Source organism: Pezoporus occidentalis, unplaced genomic scaffold (assembly GCF_034315485.1).
Source record: "Pezoporus occidentalis ecotype Australia unplaced genomic scaffold, CSIRO_AGI_Poc_V1 ctg95, whole genome shotgun sequence".
Classification (NCBI taxonomy): Eukaryota; Metazoa; Chordata; class Aves; order Psittaciformes; family Psittacidae; genus Pezoporus; species Pezoporus occidentalis.
The window spans coordinates 1,707,765-1,723,022 of record NW_026916315.1 but is presented as its reverse complement, the minus strand read 5'-3'; positions in this window follow the sequence as shown (position 1 = coordinate 1,723,022).

Here is a 15,258-nt window from a genome sequence, read left to right as displayed (position 1 = left end):
AGTCTAGTATTTGCTCCTTTCCATATACTATATCTCAATTTAATGAAGCAGGTTGCCAGCCCAGAGAGGTGATGTGTGCTTTGTATCTTAGAGAACACTGAAGCCTGTATTTTCTTCCCCTCTTATTGTCCTCTCTTGCCTTTGAGTATATGCTGAGAGAGACTTGCAAAATTCATACCTCTCTATGTGGGATTTCAAAGTAGTGAGTAGGTTTAGATGTCAATGACCTATTGTTATTCACTACCATCTGCAAGTTTCAAGGGGACTGCAGCGCTTTTCCTAGTAGGGAGTTCTTGAAAGTTCTTCACAAAAACACTTTAGAGCACCCAACCCCATGGGGTTGGCCAATGACAAACACTGCAATAAGAGAAGATGTGCTTTAAACTAGCAATGTAGTCATCTTCCCTACTGACATCAAGAGGAGACAAGTCAGTGCTGTGAGTCCATGTCTTAGTGGGAGCTTCAGTTCTGCACCCATGCAATGGGGAATAAGATTTTACTTTGTTTTTGCACATTAGCTATGCCCTGTAGGCAGGGGATGTTGCAAAAAGACTGGGACGATTAGTGAGGGGCTGGCTGCATGTGTGAGAATTTTCAGAGGTCTCCTTTATTTGTCTGCATATTACTGCTTCCTACACTATTAAAAGGGAGTGGAATCCCAGCAAAGAGGGTCTGGCCTTCAGGCATCAGAAAGGTGGGAAGGAAGAAACAGTGCCCTTCAGTGGCTCCATTTCTCAGTGTGAGCCTCTTTGGACATCCTGTCTGTGGTCCTATTGTTGGGACAAGCTTTTGCCTTTGCTCTTTCCATAAGGCTTCTAGCCGTTAGGACAAAGGGGGGAGCAACTAATTTGGCTGATTCCAGTTGTGACTTCTTCTGGGATACCCTGAAGAATGTGTCACTTCTTCAGGGGGACACCGGACCTGACAAAACCACCAGCCAGTGGGGGTTTATTCTCTGTGTTATGTTGAGGGGGGTACGCAAATTAGAGCAGAAGGAATAGCTTTGTGAAAGCCTGCGGTCTGCTCCTTCAAGCATGTTATGTGAAACCTCAGTCACTTCTGGCTGGCTGTGATAAATTGGTTTCTCTGTGTTTTCCAATACTCTAGCCTGGAGAAAGGTTTGTGCTCTAACCAGAAAACCACAACTGGGCGTCAGAGTCACTCTGCAGGAGATTCAGCAAAATACCAGCAGGACTTTAACCATCCACTGTCCAAAATAGAAGGCAGTCCCCAAACCTGTTGAAAGATGTGGTTTTTAACAGTCTTGTTTTTTTCTGTTGTCCTTTTGTCACTGTGAAATAGCTCTAATTTTCATCTAAATTCTTAGACTTCCCTTGATTACATTGTTCCAGTAGAGAGCAGCCTTGTTTTGGTAGCTGTGGTGCTTCTGGGCTCAACAGGGCCACCCAAGCTCTGTGCCCTTCCACTTCTTGGTCTTCTCATTGAGGATATAGGATGCTGTGAGACAAGCTTGTGCGTGCTACAAATTGCCAGCTTGATGACTGAAACAGGCATTGAAAGACAATAGTCACTCTTTGTGTGAGATGTGCCTTCAGCTCAACTTCTGCTGGACAGTGGGCCATATGAAATGATCCCCAAACTCTCCCTGGGTTCGCTGTGCTCTAAAACAAGTACAGGGTGGCTGGCTTCATGCAAGATGCTGTCCTGGTATGAAACATCCACCAGTAGCTAGTGGTCTCCAAACAGTTGTTGCAATTTTTTGGTATATCTGAGGATACAGGGAAAAATGACTACTTAAAAGCCTTAAAAAGCCAGAGATTCCTGGAGGTCGCATTGCTCTGCTCTCCTGAGGCTGTGGCTGGTGCTTCAGCCTGGTTCCACTCAGCTGCAGCCTCTGAAAACATTTCTGTAAAGAAGGTTTATTTAGGTGTCTCGCCAATCTGCTTGCTGTATAGTGATGAATGTTCATGGCAGCTGGGTAGTTGAATGAAAAGGGCCCCAGAGGTGGTGGCTGGGGCTGGAGGGTCACAGGGCAGGGCCCAAATCCCACTAAAGTCCTTTGGGACTTGAAAATGTGCATGAAACAAAGTGTGCGTGCTTTGCTGGATCAAGCTGATTGTGATCAGACTGAAAGTAAGCAGACATCTGTCATATTTTATTAACCCATGCATAATACAAGCAGCCATGCATAATGCAAGTAAATGTGGCAGAGGGAAAAAGGAAGATAGACTTTGCTATTTCTTTTTCCTGAATGTCTGCATAGTTGGTGCCTAGAATTGCTTAAAAACATCTATTTGTCATTTTAGCAGGTTTGCTGGATATGTTTTGCCACATTGTTATGTGTTAAAGCGAATGTATTCAAAAGGTCACTGGGCAGCTGAGTGTGATAATGTTCAGATTCTCCTGCCATTACTCAGTGATTAGAAATATTCGGCATGCAAATAGCTTGTTCATCTTCAGCAAGTACATCATCTCCCTCCTGCCAGCCTTGCTTGGGGTGAGCTAATGGACTTTTAACATTGTACAACTTTGAGAGTAACTCTCTAATGGCTCCTGATTAAGTTCTCCAGAAAGGCATATAACCATCATGGGGCAAAGACTAAGCAAAGGGAGGGGGGCAGAAAAGCACAGATATTAAAAAGTTGCTGGCCAAGAGACTTTTGCTGATATGTTTTGTGTTTAGAGAAATTCAGCATTATATTTAGCACATTTTGGCTTTTGAGAACTGTCTATAAATGGATCCCAATTTATTTTCTCTGAGTGCTTTTAGAATAGTGATAAAATAGTCCTCCATCCGTTCTACCCATTTGCCGATTTATAATACTTTATTCTAGGGCTGCTATGAGGAATTATTATGTTTTTCTATTATTGTCCCTGGCTCAGCACTATGCTTCCAAGCTGAATGTAGGCTTTTGGGGGTTATTTTTATCTTACTGACCTTCTGTTGTAGAGCAACATGCTCTCATTCAGTTTCCAGACAGCCTGATTTGCCTAGCAGAGAGATGTGGGTGCATATTCAGGGGCATCAGGCTCTTTTTAAACTGATCTGTCTCTGTCTTTCCTTCTCAATTTTGTGTGTTAGGAATATCAACATGGAAGATGTAACTGAGGTCTTGCTGGGCACAGAGGATACATGATACATGATTCTAAAGTCAAGCAAACTCTAGTGCAAAGTCAAAATTGAGCCCAAACAGCCACTTTTCTCCCTGATTCTCAACTCCTTTGACCCCCTTGTTTTAGCTTTCTTTTGGGGAGGTGGAGAGAGATGAGCTACTTTTGTCCACTTCAGTGGGTACAAATCATAGCTTTGGCTTAGGATGTTAGACACTTCATTAATTGTCTGTCTTCAGGGCTCTCTATTGCTTTATGCCCTACCATGACACTGGTGGGAGAGGTTTTTATGATCTGTTCAGTCAAGTCACAACAGAACTGTGTGAAGAAAGGAATCGTCTTTTTTCATGAAGGGCTAGCGACTGTGTGTCCTTCTCCTCCCTCCTGTGTGCCAAGGCTCATGCACCTACTATGTTAATAGCCATTTCTCAAGGCTTCAGCTGACCAGAGAATAAAAGCCAAGATGCTCTGTGCAAACCTGGCCACTCCTCAGCCTTTGGCATCCCTTGCAGGGCAAGTGTGCTCTTAGCTGAGTCCGTGCTCTCGGAGTAGAACTCAGGGGGTTGTGTTTGCAGGGTACAGGCTGGGTATGCATCTGCAGTTGATGGCAGGCCAGGGGGCAGCTTCCTACAACTGCCACATCAAGAGATAACTCCACTTGGCTGATCTGAAACAGTATGGAGGAGAAAATCCTTCCTGCAGGGAGGCCACTGCAAAGTCCAACCTTTCCCACCAGCGCTATGATTTCTCTAGTGACCAGGAAAAGACTCTATGACTATTGGTACCATAAAGGCACCTTTGTGCAAGAGCTTTTGATTGGCACGCAGCAGCCGCTATCGCTGAGAGGTATTGGGGCTCTTCTGCCTCCTGCCACCATGTGGGATGGAAACTAGGACTGTTTTAGGATGACCCCAGCAAGGACAGCAGAGGAGAAGCTGGAGTGGTTGAGGGCACACTCTCCCCTCACTCTGACCCCCAATCTCTGCAATGCCACCATATCTGCAGCAACTGGTTGCAACTTCTATGACAAGATACTTTATGTGGAGCTTTCAGGAAGAGGCTGGATCTTACCTGGTAAGGATGGCACTCAGGGAAAGCGTGCAGTGAGCTGAGCAATTTCCGTGCCTCCCTACTCAGGGAAGTGCTGAGTGCCTGCAAGGCCCTTACACTTTCTTTGCATCTGCATAAAGTAATGAAGGAGAGTTGAGTAACAGTGTGTGAAGGACACGTTTCCTCTCTACTTCCCATGGTGTCCAGTACATACGCATTCAGCTGTGATTGTCCTGTAAGGATCCGCCAAGTCTCCATCAACTATTAATTATTGATACAGGGCTCAGAGGGACCCATTCAGTTGTGGGGTTCAGCCATCACTACAGTCAAAACCACTGACACTGGTGGTTTTGATGTTCAGGCTCTCGAGAGTGTCTAATCTACCCCTAGCCCCTCGCTACTCAACACTCTGTAACAGGCAAAACGGCTGTAGCAAGAAAAAACTCAAAGCTGCAACCTTCACTTAGCTTCCCCCAGAGGTCCCTTCTATTTGCTGATGTTTCTGGCTCATCTTGGTTGATTTACACAGTGCCATATTCATTACATTATTTTGTTAACTGCTGGTGGCAACACGGATTGGCAGGTGTAGTCTTTAACCCCTCCCTGGACTGCTATGAGTATGTATGGATGTTATCTTGCTGAATACTTGAACTGGTTGCACTAATATAATCTCTGCTACTAATTAAAATGGAGGGAATGATGGTGGGAGTTGCTACAGAAAGCCTCCAGGAAATGCATGAGCCCGTCAGTTAAAAGAAACTCTAGAAATGGAACCCGATGTCCTGCATCCCACCACCATGTTGTGCTAATAACTGGTAAATCCACCAAGCTATATGTTACCGGATCAGTAGTATAAAACTGGGTCCTCACTTGTTTTCTCCCCAAGGCATGGCTCTGTTCAGCATCAAAACCCACTGAAGGCAGAATGTGAAACCCAGGATCCATGGAAAGAAATGCTTAAGTGATTCCTCCAATCTGTTTCTCTATTGCACCTAGCCTGCCCATGGCCTTCTCCAGAGCATCTTTAAATAACCTCTTCAGAATTGTTCTGCTACACATTGATGAACTAAAATGAAATTAAATGCTGCTAAAAGGAGCTGGATAAGTGATTTGATGTATGTTGTTATAATCACCTAGAGCAACCTCATCTGTCCCTCCATCTTAATCATGGAGCCACAAGGATCATCGTGACTGTACAGAAAAGGAAGAGAAGTGCAAGTTCATGCGAGTTGCAGTAAATAATTCAGAAGCACTGGCTTGTTGTTCTGGTACACAGTGCTACCCAGGGCTGCCAGGGCATACTCGCAAAAGTCACGCTCTTCCAAGTAAAAGCAAGTTATGGAGAAAACTGAGAAAATCCTCCAGCCTCTTAACTTCCCAGCATACTGAGCAGGTGGAAGCTCTGCAGTGTGAGGGCTGGAATGGGGCTGCAGGGTGTGGGGGCAGTATAAGCATAAGCAGGCTGGTGGGCTCCTCAGCTGGTGCTGCTGTACCGGCACACTGGCACCTGTGGTTGCACTACCACGTGCTGTTGCGCAACTGATTGAATATGGTCCATGATGGAGATAGAAAGCTACTTCTGAATAACAGCTCAAAAAACAAAGGCCCACCCCCTCCCCAAAAGATGACCATCTAAAAAGGAGTACATCATGCACAACCCTTCCACAGAACAGAGCCAAGAGTGAAAAGGAACTTCTCATGATCAGTTTAAATAATCCAAGTAGACTTAGATTCCCTGCCCAGCTGCCAGCTGACAAGGAACCTTAGTATTATGCTCTGGAAGGGGATTTAGTCTAGCTATACAGCTCTGGTAACTTTGGTAAGATGCAGTCTTAGAGGCAAATACAAGCCTGTGTCCCACCGCTCCACCTCAATACTGAGCATCAGGCACAGCAGTGGCTTGTGTGCAGCTGTGTATGTCAGCACCTTGAACTTCTAGTCTTCCATTTTCTTGCTACATTAGTGTTTTAGGATTCTGCTGAACAGTGAAAATCTCCAGGAGATGTTTCCCACCTCAGTACTTCTGTCTAAAATTACTTGACGGTACAGGGCAACAGCGCAAGAACAAGGCATGTTGGGTAATTGCCATGCAATGTGCCAGGGTATCTTCATGGTGTTTGTAAAAATGGCCCTGCCTAGTTTGCCTTTCCTACCTGGTTTGCCTTTCCTGCCCCTATGTGCCTTCGCACTCATGCACGCACAGGAGAGGTGTCAGGTGTGATCTGGAGGTGTGTGGGACAGCTACAGCTCCCCTTCCCCGACTGATGAGCTCTGGGTTCAGCCCAGCAGAGCAGTCCTAAGTCTGGGTGATCATGTCTCTTTGGAGTCCAGCTGTCCCAGAGGCCAAATCCTGTTAACTGTTCACCTTTTATTTCAGGCATGAATAATTCCACCTGTACAGTTGCATATGACTCAAAGAACTAACATACCTTTGCACAAACCTGTGTGTGTGTGTCATGAATTGCTGCAGTTTATGACTGGGGTGGGATTTATTTATCACGAAGAAGTGAGTTAATTTGACTATTTGTGCACCCAGATGTGAGGTTTGAGGGACCAGCAAGGTATTTAGACATCTGTGTCTTGCCCCTCCTGCATCACTGGGGCTTATTGGCACAGACCTAGTCCCTCAAATATAATAACTCGCCCATTGGCTGGCAGGCTCCACATGTAACATGTACTCCTCTGACCTGACTGCAAAAAGGTCCTCCAAATACAAATACCACCTCTCTTTCAATAGTCATCGCTCTCTCACTGAGCCCTCCTCTCAGCAAGATACTCTCTGAACTGCAAGAGCTATGACCAGGCGCCAAGGGCCATCACCAGCCAGGAGGAGATGTGGTGCATCTTGTAACCCCTTCCCAGCATCTTGTGCTTGGATTAGAAATAAGACCTGGGTCTTGCACTGATGACATTCAGTAAGCAGAACTAATGTGCCTGTATGGCATAGACCCACACAGGATCTATGCAGCACTTGCAGGCACGGAGCTCTGCACACAAGCTGATTTGCTCGTTCCTTCAGTGACACTAATCAGACCACAAGCAGCTCCTGTTTCTGGGAAGAGATCTTTTAGAGCCAACCCAGGTATCTCTCAGCTTCATGGCATTTGCCAGTTTGGAAATAGCCACTCTGCTTAGGAAGCTAAATAATACCTCATGGCAGAATTGCAGCCTCCCAGTTCTTGCTGGAAATAAACTTCTGGTGTCGTCTGCCCGTGGCCTTGTCCCTTCATGTGTCTGGCAACATAAAATATTATTTTGAAGGTCAGGGTGATGATGGGGAAGATATCTGTTGTTCTCAATTTTGCACAGTACTTCAGCAAATGTCCATGTTTGCCAGCCTGAATTCAAAAGATGGAGAGAGGGGTGTGAGGACAGAATAGCAACACAAATTAATGAATGTGTTTGTAAAATAATGTCTTACATGCATAACACAGTTTTAGCAACTGATTTTTACTCTAGTCACATGGAGATTATGTTCATTTGCAGTTCTGTAGCCACTGAAATTCCTTTGCTGTCAGAGCCAGGAATTTCTGTTAAATATATATATATAGTATTTCTCCAGGTTCATTTGAAGAGAGTGATATCATGGCTCCCAGTGGGGACATAGCTGCCTCCTAGTTTATATCTCCTGACATGTATTATAGCTGGGCTTGAATGGTAGCAATCAATAGTAGGAAATGCAGTGCCTGAAACTGTTAAGTGCTGCTCTAATGTTCCTTATGCAAATGTTAACACTCACCAGAGAGCACACCTGCTCAGATGAGCAAAGAAACAAGATTGACTGCTCTATTTGCTAAATGATTCTCCATATTTTTTTTGTTTAGTTTTTTTTTTTTTTTTTGTGGTTTGCATGTCTTACAAAAACAACTGTTGCTGAAACTGCAGGGGGTATTACCAGCCAAAATTAAGGAAAGAATACCGCTCTTTCTGGGACAAATGTACATTAACCATACACTCAAAGGCAGGCCAGCTATCTCCAAGCACATCAAAACACAGCTAGCTGGGTTCTGTCCCCCTTATCTGCTTAGTGCCTACAAATTCCTATGCTGATGCATACCAAAGAGGGGACACATATCCCTGACTTGGCTCTCAGGCAGAACTAGTGCATGCGTGTTACATCTTTCTGCAGAGCTTCTGTCAGCCTCCATGCTCCGTCCAACATTGTTATCCCCTAACCGGCCACTCAGCCTGCAGCTGGGCCTGATTGCCCAAGTGGTTGAGCACGTGCTGCTCTCACCAGATTAACAGGAGCTGCGTGTCCTCAGGATTGCCAGTGGCTAGGTCTGGAATTTGTTCATGGAAAAGCCAATTTATTTGCTCTAAGCACACAGCTGACACATGGAGGGAGGTCGCTGTTATATGACAGGCAGGCCCGGAGGGTCTGGGATCACCTTCTTATTCCATCTGCAGGCTGGAGTAATTGTGATGATGACTGAGCTTTGTGACTGCCCTCCACCTCTGTATTACACAGGAGAGTAGAATAGGAGGAGAAAACCAACTTAGTTTTCTTGTTTCTTTCTGCACTTATTTCTTTCTTCCCTGACCTTCGTGGCACACCTGGCCATTGCTGTACACTCACACAGCTGACTGCTTAGGAAGGCTGGGTGCAGCAGTAGCAGTGCAGGTCAGGGGTACATGCAGCAGCAGCCATGTGGCAAAGCAAGATTATAAAGAAGGAAGGCATGAGGGAGGTTGTGCTGATAGGGCTCTGTGCTCTGAGGAGTGGTTGGATGGGAGCTGCAATCAGTGGAAAGGCAGCGATGGACTGAGAGATATGTGAGCCTTTATGTGGGATTAGTATGGATCTGTTCATAAAGTAAGAAGCAACTCTGCATACTGGGTCCGCTCAAAGCTCCTTGGGGGGCAGACCCTGAGGTCAGAAGGGAGGTAGATCCTCAGCTGTGAAATGGTGGAAAAGGTGATCCCCTGTTCTGAGGCATGTGTGCACTCACCTTTTTCACCTTTCCATTTCTTTTTACCATCTAGAGATTACAGAAATGCTGCAAGTAAACTTGTGAGCTGAGTAAGATGAAAAGCTGGGGTTTGTTTGTGTATTCCAGGAGTTGGGGTGCCTGGAGAGCCTGAGGCAATGTTAGGAGTTTTCGAAGCAGCAAGTGTCCTGCTGCCCGCTTTTTCCTTGGGAAAGGATCAAGGTAATAAACCAAGAAGTTGTTAGTGTGACTGCCTTGTACATGTGATATCTGGAGGAGCTTGGTTTGGGAAGAGCAGGAGAAATCTGCTTGATCTTGAAGGCAAGAAGCCTTAGAAATGCTGATGTCCTCAAGTTGTCTGTAGATGTTTGTTCCTTGTGTGATAACAGTGGCTCAGCCTGCAGCACCTGCCCATGTTCATCTGTGGGGCAGTAAGTGGTCAGATTGTAAAGAAAGGATGTATCCTGGCACATAGTCACCATTTTTTACTACTACCACTAGTAAACTGGATATCAACAGATATTTATCAGTTTTTGTAAACCCTTATGAGGTGTCTTGGAGGGAAGGTGAAATGTTTACTTGGCTTACATGATGAGCTGCTAGGAAGGGAGTATTCTTTTACCCTATGAGTTCAGGGAGCAAAAGCCTGCCAAGTCTTGTTGCCCATGTGCTTTGTACATATCCTATGGGGTGCTCACCTGAGCACAGTCTGGGAGCAGATAAGCATGAAGAGCCATGTTTCTGCTAGTGCTGGGTTCGTTGGGCTTGCAGCACAGTTAGCCCTGCAAGGCTGCCTGCTGTGAATTCAGGAGGCTGCCCCAGCTGGGAAAATAGCTGAGCTCTCGTGATCAAGCAAATTCAGTAGCTTGGTTAGATCCTTACCTGATGAGTGTTGTCTGCATTTTGACTTTGGATTACCCCTGCTGAAATGCTCACAGTAGTGGCTTCACTGACTGAAACAGTATGAGAGTCATCAGCAGAGCATAAGTGTGCATTTTTTTTTAAGGCTAATGCATCAGTGTCCTAGGCTGTGTTCTCAAAGTCGTTGTTGCCTCCACAAAGTTTCCAGCTTCTTAAAAGCAGAAACTATGTACCAATATGCTCTTCAGTCTACCATTGCTCGTGTGCTTACCCAGTGCAGTCTGATTTTGGCTTACTGTGTTTGAAAGGTTGCAGTTCTTCACCATGCTATAACACCTCACTTATCTGCCTTTCTAAAGTAAAAAATATAGCCTGGAAAAGCCATGTCCTGCTCTTGAGAAGGGTTATTGTTTAGAACTCGATGTCTATCCTATTGTTATTACAACTCTGCTTACCTATAAGCATAGCTAAAGAGTATGATTATACTATCCTACACATAGAGATGAGAGCATTCGCTCTCTGATATCTTAGTGAAGCCTTCATGTGAGCTGTCGTAACGGTGTGGGCCCAAGGGAGAGCTTCCCTGTGAGTGACTTGTTAAAAAGGCATACAAAACCCCAGAGAGGTAAATCCAACAAGTGTTGGAGAGACTGGTTCTGTTGGTTCTGAAGTAAGAATTTCAGGCATGTCCCTAAGGCACAGGCAGTAGGTGCATTATCATTGTTCTCTGTATAGCCTAATTAGCACATTAGTGGAGATGAGCAGAAGCTGGAGTTCATAACTTCAGAGTTTTAATGGTAAAGTATGAAAACAAGATCCACCATCTTCTTTCTCCTGTACCCTCCATCCTATGAGGCTCTAGCATCTGTCTCTAAAGATTTTTGGTTTGTTTTTTTTTTTGTGAAATGTTGATCTTCCTTATGGGTATTTATCTTACCTACAGGGTGGTCAGCTGCTGTGCCTGTTTCCTGTCCCTGGTGCTTAGCAAATGAGGGCTCCAGATCTTGTGGATTTTCACAACCGCTGAAGGATTTGGTTACCCTGGGTAACAAGTCATCACCTCTGGTGGGAGATAAGGTTGTTTCATGCAGCCATTTATATTGTTGAAATGATAGTGCCCTTTTACCCTTGAGATTTTTAACAATACAGAAAGATAGCATTACATGACCTTGCTTTTGGCAGTGAGTATGAACTGATGGCAGCCAGCAACATTTTCATCTGTTCTCAGCTCAACTTCTTCCTTCACAGTACTCTTCTCCCTGTTTGCCTTTGTAATTGGAGATAAGCTGGACCCACATAGTTATGCAGCATCAGAAATTTAATCTGGACATCTCTTCTGTGAATCACATTCCTAACATGCCCTTCAAACGGAAGTCAGATGCCCACAGTCTGTTTTCTGTGAGCTGCTTGGAAAAAATCTGAGCTGCGACTATTGATAGACACTTGTTTGAGGGACACCTGGAGATGTCTGATGTTCTTACAAAACCAGCACAATACTTCACTGAGAAGCAGCTTTGCTGAAGGACAGCTTTATCCTTTTTCCTGAAAGGAGATCAGACTCTTCATGGGAGGGCAGGCAGGAGCTACCAAGGACTTTGATAAGGTGATGAAAGCGTGTAAGTGATTCATTTTTTTAGCAGAACAGGAGTTCAGGCTGTGCAGGTCTGCAGAAGAGATTTTAAAATACCCTCTCATGCTGTCTATGAACAATGGAGGACTTGGTGAAAGATCAGATTCATTTTCTGTCTTTGTGCCCTATCAAGGCCATTTTGTTGCTGAGCAAAACACTGCTTGCTGTGTAGCACAGCAGCTAGCTAAGGTTTAGATTCCCAAAGCTGGAATTTCTTTTCAGGGCATCATTGAGCCCTTGACTTCTGTTCCAGAATGACAAACTTGCAAAAACATGGGGAGGAAAGTCTCAGCTGAAGGGAGGTAAGAGTGGGGATGAGCAATTACTTGCAGCTGATAGGCAAGAAGTTTTGACAAACTTCCGTTGAGTTATTTAAGTCCTTCAAGCAGAAGATAATCCTTACTTCCAGATCTTGTACCTATCCTTGGTATCTCCTTCTCGAAAGACATCATGGCCACCTACAAGCACATACGTTATTTGGCAAGGTTAAAGTCAATAAAGTAGAAAGCTTGGAGGAGGGTCAAGGGGGGTATTCAGACCAAAAAGAGCTATTTAGACAATGCTGTTGCTTTGAGACGGATGAAGCTGCACCCACCTGCTCCTGAAAGATAGGATTTGATCTCAAGGCTTTATTAAAAAAACAAAGGTGTAGATTCTGGAGCCTTTAAATATGCAGGGAGATGCTCAGATAAGTGATTGCTCTGAAATCCTAGTTGTGCTGGATCTGGGGACTCTCGGAACCACAGCAGTTAAGCAAACTACTGCATTTAACTGAAACTGTGATTATGTTCCTTAGCCTTTCCCTCTGCACAAGTCTCTCAGATGTTTGAATCCTTTAAGTGGTGGAAATGAGATGTAATGCTCTGGAATGCCCTGGCTGGGTGGTCAGTGAAATCCTGGGTTGCGAGGCCCACTAATACTGGGTTATCCAGATTAGACACTGCATCTGATTATCTTGCTGGTAATCCTACCCTCAGTAATTTAATCAGGATGGGGATTGCAGGGCCAGGATCAGGCAGAAATAATGGGCGAATGCCCCCTTGTGCATCTGTGGTACTTGGAACTCCTTGTTTATGGCAATATCTGTAATGCATTTAAATAAATATACACATGTGGTAAAGCTGCATTGCCATGGGCATTGTAACTGGAGTCTCCTGTTATTTCTCACTGTAGGTGAGAAATCAGTTATTGAGTGGCTTTGGGTGACAGCTTCCTGCATTTGCTTTGCTTGAATTCATACAAAGTGTGTGTGTGAGGGTATATATTGGTATATGTTGCCAATTTACACAAATTGGGATGGCAAAAACAATTATGTACTCCAGCAAGAACAACATATGGTGTTAACCTGCCTGTCACAGAGGCAGGGCTCCTTACCTACTTCTGTGGGAGAGTTGAGTGAGGTGATCCATGTCCTGATCCCATCTCTGCAAAGGGCTTCCCCAGTGTGGATTTGGAATGAAGCTGCTTGAACTGGAGTTTGTAGAAGTGCCTAAAGAAGGACTCTGTTCATGTTACCTAATTTGGTCCAAAAGGCAATGATTTAGACTGCCTGACACCTGGAGCACCAGAGCATACAGAAAAACTGGCACCCAGTATCCAGCCTCCCCAAACCTGAAATTAAAATCTTAAGACCCACTTATTCCCATGTTCACATGTTTAAGAACTGCTAAAGGGACTGTAAAGAAGCAACTCTATGAACCTGACCCTAGTAGCTAAGCAGGTTCCTCATCAAGGATGATTGGTTGTGCCTTAGCATTTGGGATGCATGCTGCAAGATGGAGGCTAGAGGGTAACAGGTGCGCTTTTTTTATGTTGGCATCACACTGCATATGTGTGCTATGGAAAAGGCATTTGAGAAACTCTAATATGCTTAGAGGTATAAAATGTATCCTATGCAGACCCACAACTTTGCAAGGACTGTTAAAATAAGCCTGGAGTGTAAATATTTCGGGAAGTGCTCAGGCTGTGTACAGCGCTGGGGATGGGGAAAAAAACCGAGATCGACATTTCTGGTTCCAGCCAGGAGAGGGCAGAGGTTCATGCACAACCACGTGTGGCCTCGGGAGGCTGCTGATGCCTAATGACTGTACGGAATGGTCACTGCCAAGGGGCTAGGCACCTGCAGCTAAGATGGTGCTACCCGTCCTAGATCATGACACTGGAGGAAGCATAAGGCAACTGCGAGATAACAGTGCTCAGCTGTGTCTGGGGAAGGAGGCTAATCCTAGTGCAGGGATGAGAAGAAGCTGAAAGCAGGGGAAGGAGGAATGAAAAAAGCAAGGGAGAGAATGGGTACTGAAGGGAGGGGAGGAATAGCAGTTGGCAGTGGCAAGCCTGGGTGCTGGGCAGGGAGATGAGAGCTTTCTTCCATGTGGCAAACGTGGCTCATGTCTGTGTGCAGATGCCAGAATTGCAATGCTTCGTGAGTGTAGGAGGGCTGCAGCCAGGGAATGGGGGAGATGGCTTATCTGGAGCTCACAGACTGAGGGCTGCTTAGGGAAGGAGTCTGCACGCACTGACCCTGGGTGTTTCAGTTCAACATTACTCCTACCCGGTGCTGTCACCTTAGAGGTGGCATCCTGAGCATTGCACTGAGAGTGTAATTTTGTTGCTTGGATATTCACAGCATGGGAAATCTTCAGGATCAAGCAGAAAATATTTCCAGCAAATGCTTTTATTTTGGAGCTGTTTGCCAGTTAGTACTTTCTTGGTGCTGGCAGGAAAACACCTTCCCAGTGGAAAACAACCCCATTCCTTTTCCACTTTATGTTGCTACTGGCTTTTTTTGGCTGTTGCCAGTTGGCTGCACACCCCATTGCTTGGTGTTTCTGCTGCTCTTAGCCTTGACATTGCATCTTCTTGTTTCCTTGCTATCAGTCCTTTTGGTTGCTACAGATGATTCCCCTGTCATCCTGAATCTCTTGCCTGCTTCACCCCATCCATGGCTTCCTCTGCTTCTGTCACTTGGAGGGTCTCAAAACTTATTGCCATGCGGATAGTGCTAAACTTTTCCAATTTTGCCACCTTGCTGACTAAATAGTTTTCCTTCTCCAGCTTTCTTGCTGGCATGGGATTCAGTCACAACTGGCTTCCTGCCACTTTGAGTCAGTCCAAACCTTCCTCCACTGCCTTCATTTCTCATTCTGACCAAATTTTCTTCTTCTAAGTTTAAAAAGAAATTCAAGATGATGTCCTCTCCTTTCTTGTCCTTGGATGTGAGCACAGACACACTTCTCCCATCTCCTAGACTCCCTGTATCTATTCCTATCCATGCTGTTATTCTTCCCCTTCAGTCCACCCTCTCTTCTGGCAGCTATTCCTTACAAAACAAACTTGCTATTCAAGCTCCCACATGTTTCTCTAAATACAGCCCATCTCTTCACCTTGACTTGCAAAGTGCCTTCATCAGTCAGCCTTTTGTTCCTCTCATGTCCTTACCGCCTGTAATATTCCTCCTTTGTTCTTCCCTTTCCACCAAGACTGTCTTCCACAAAGTCCCTTGGAGGATGCTGTTCTTCCCTTTGGCCTTTTCCAATTAAAACTACGCAAGTGTCCCATATCACTCTGTCCTTGGGCTCTTTCTTTAATCCCTTTACATCTTACTTGACTGATCTCATACAAACAGTAAATTGCCTTTGTGGATGCCTTGTCATATCTCCCTAATCTGAGAACAGGAGGAAACTGGTCTATCCTGAAGATCTCCATGCAGATCCA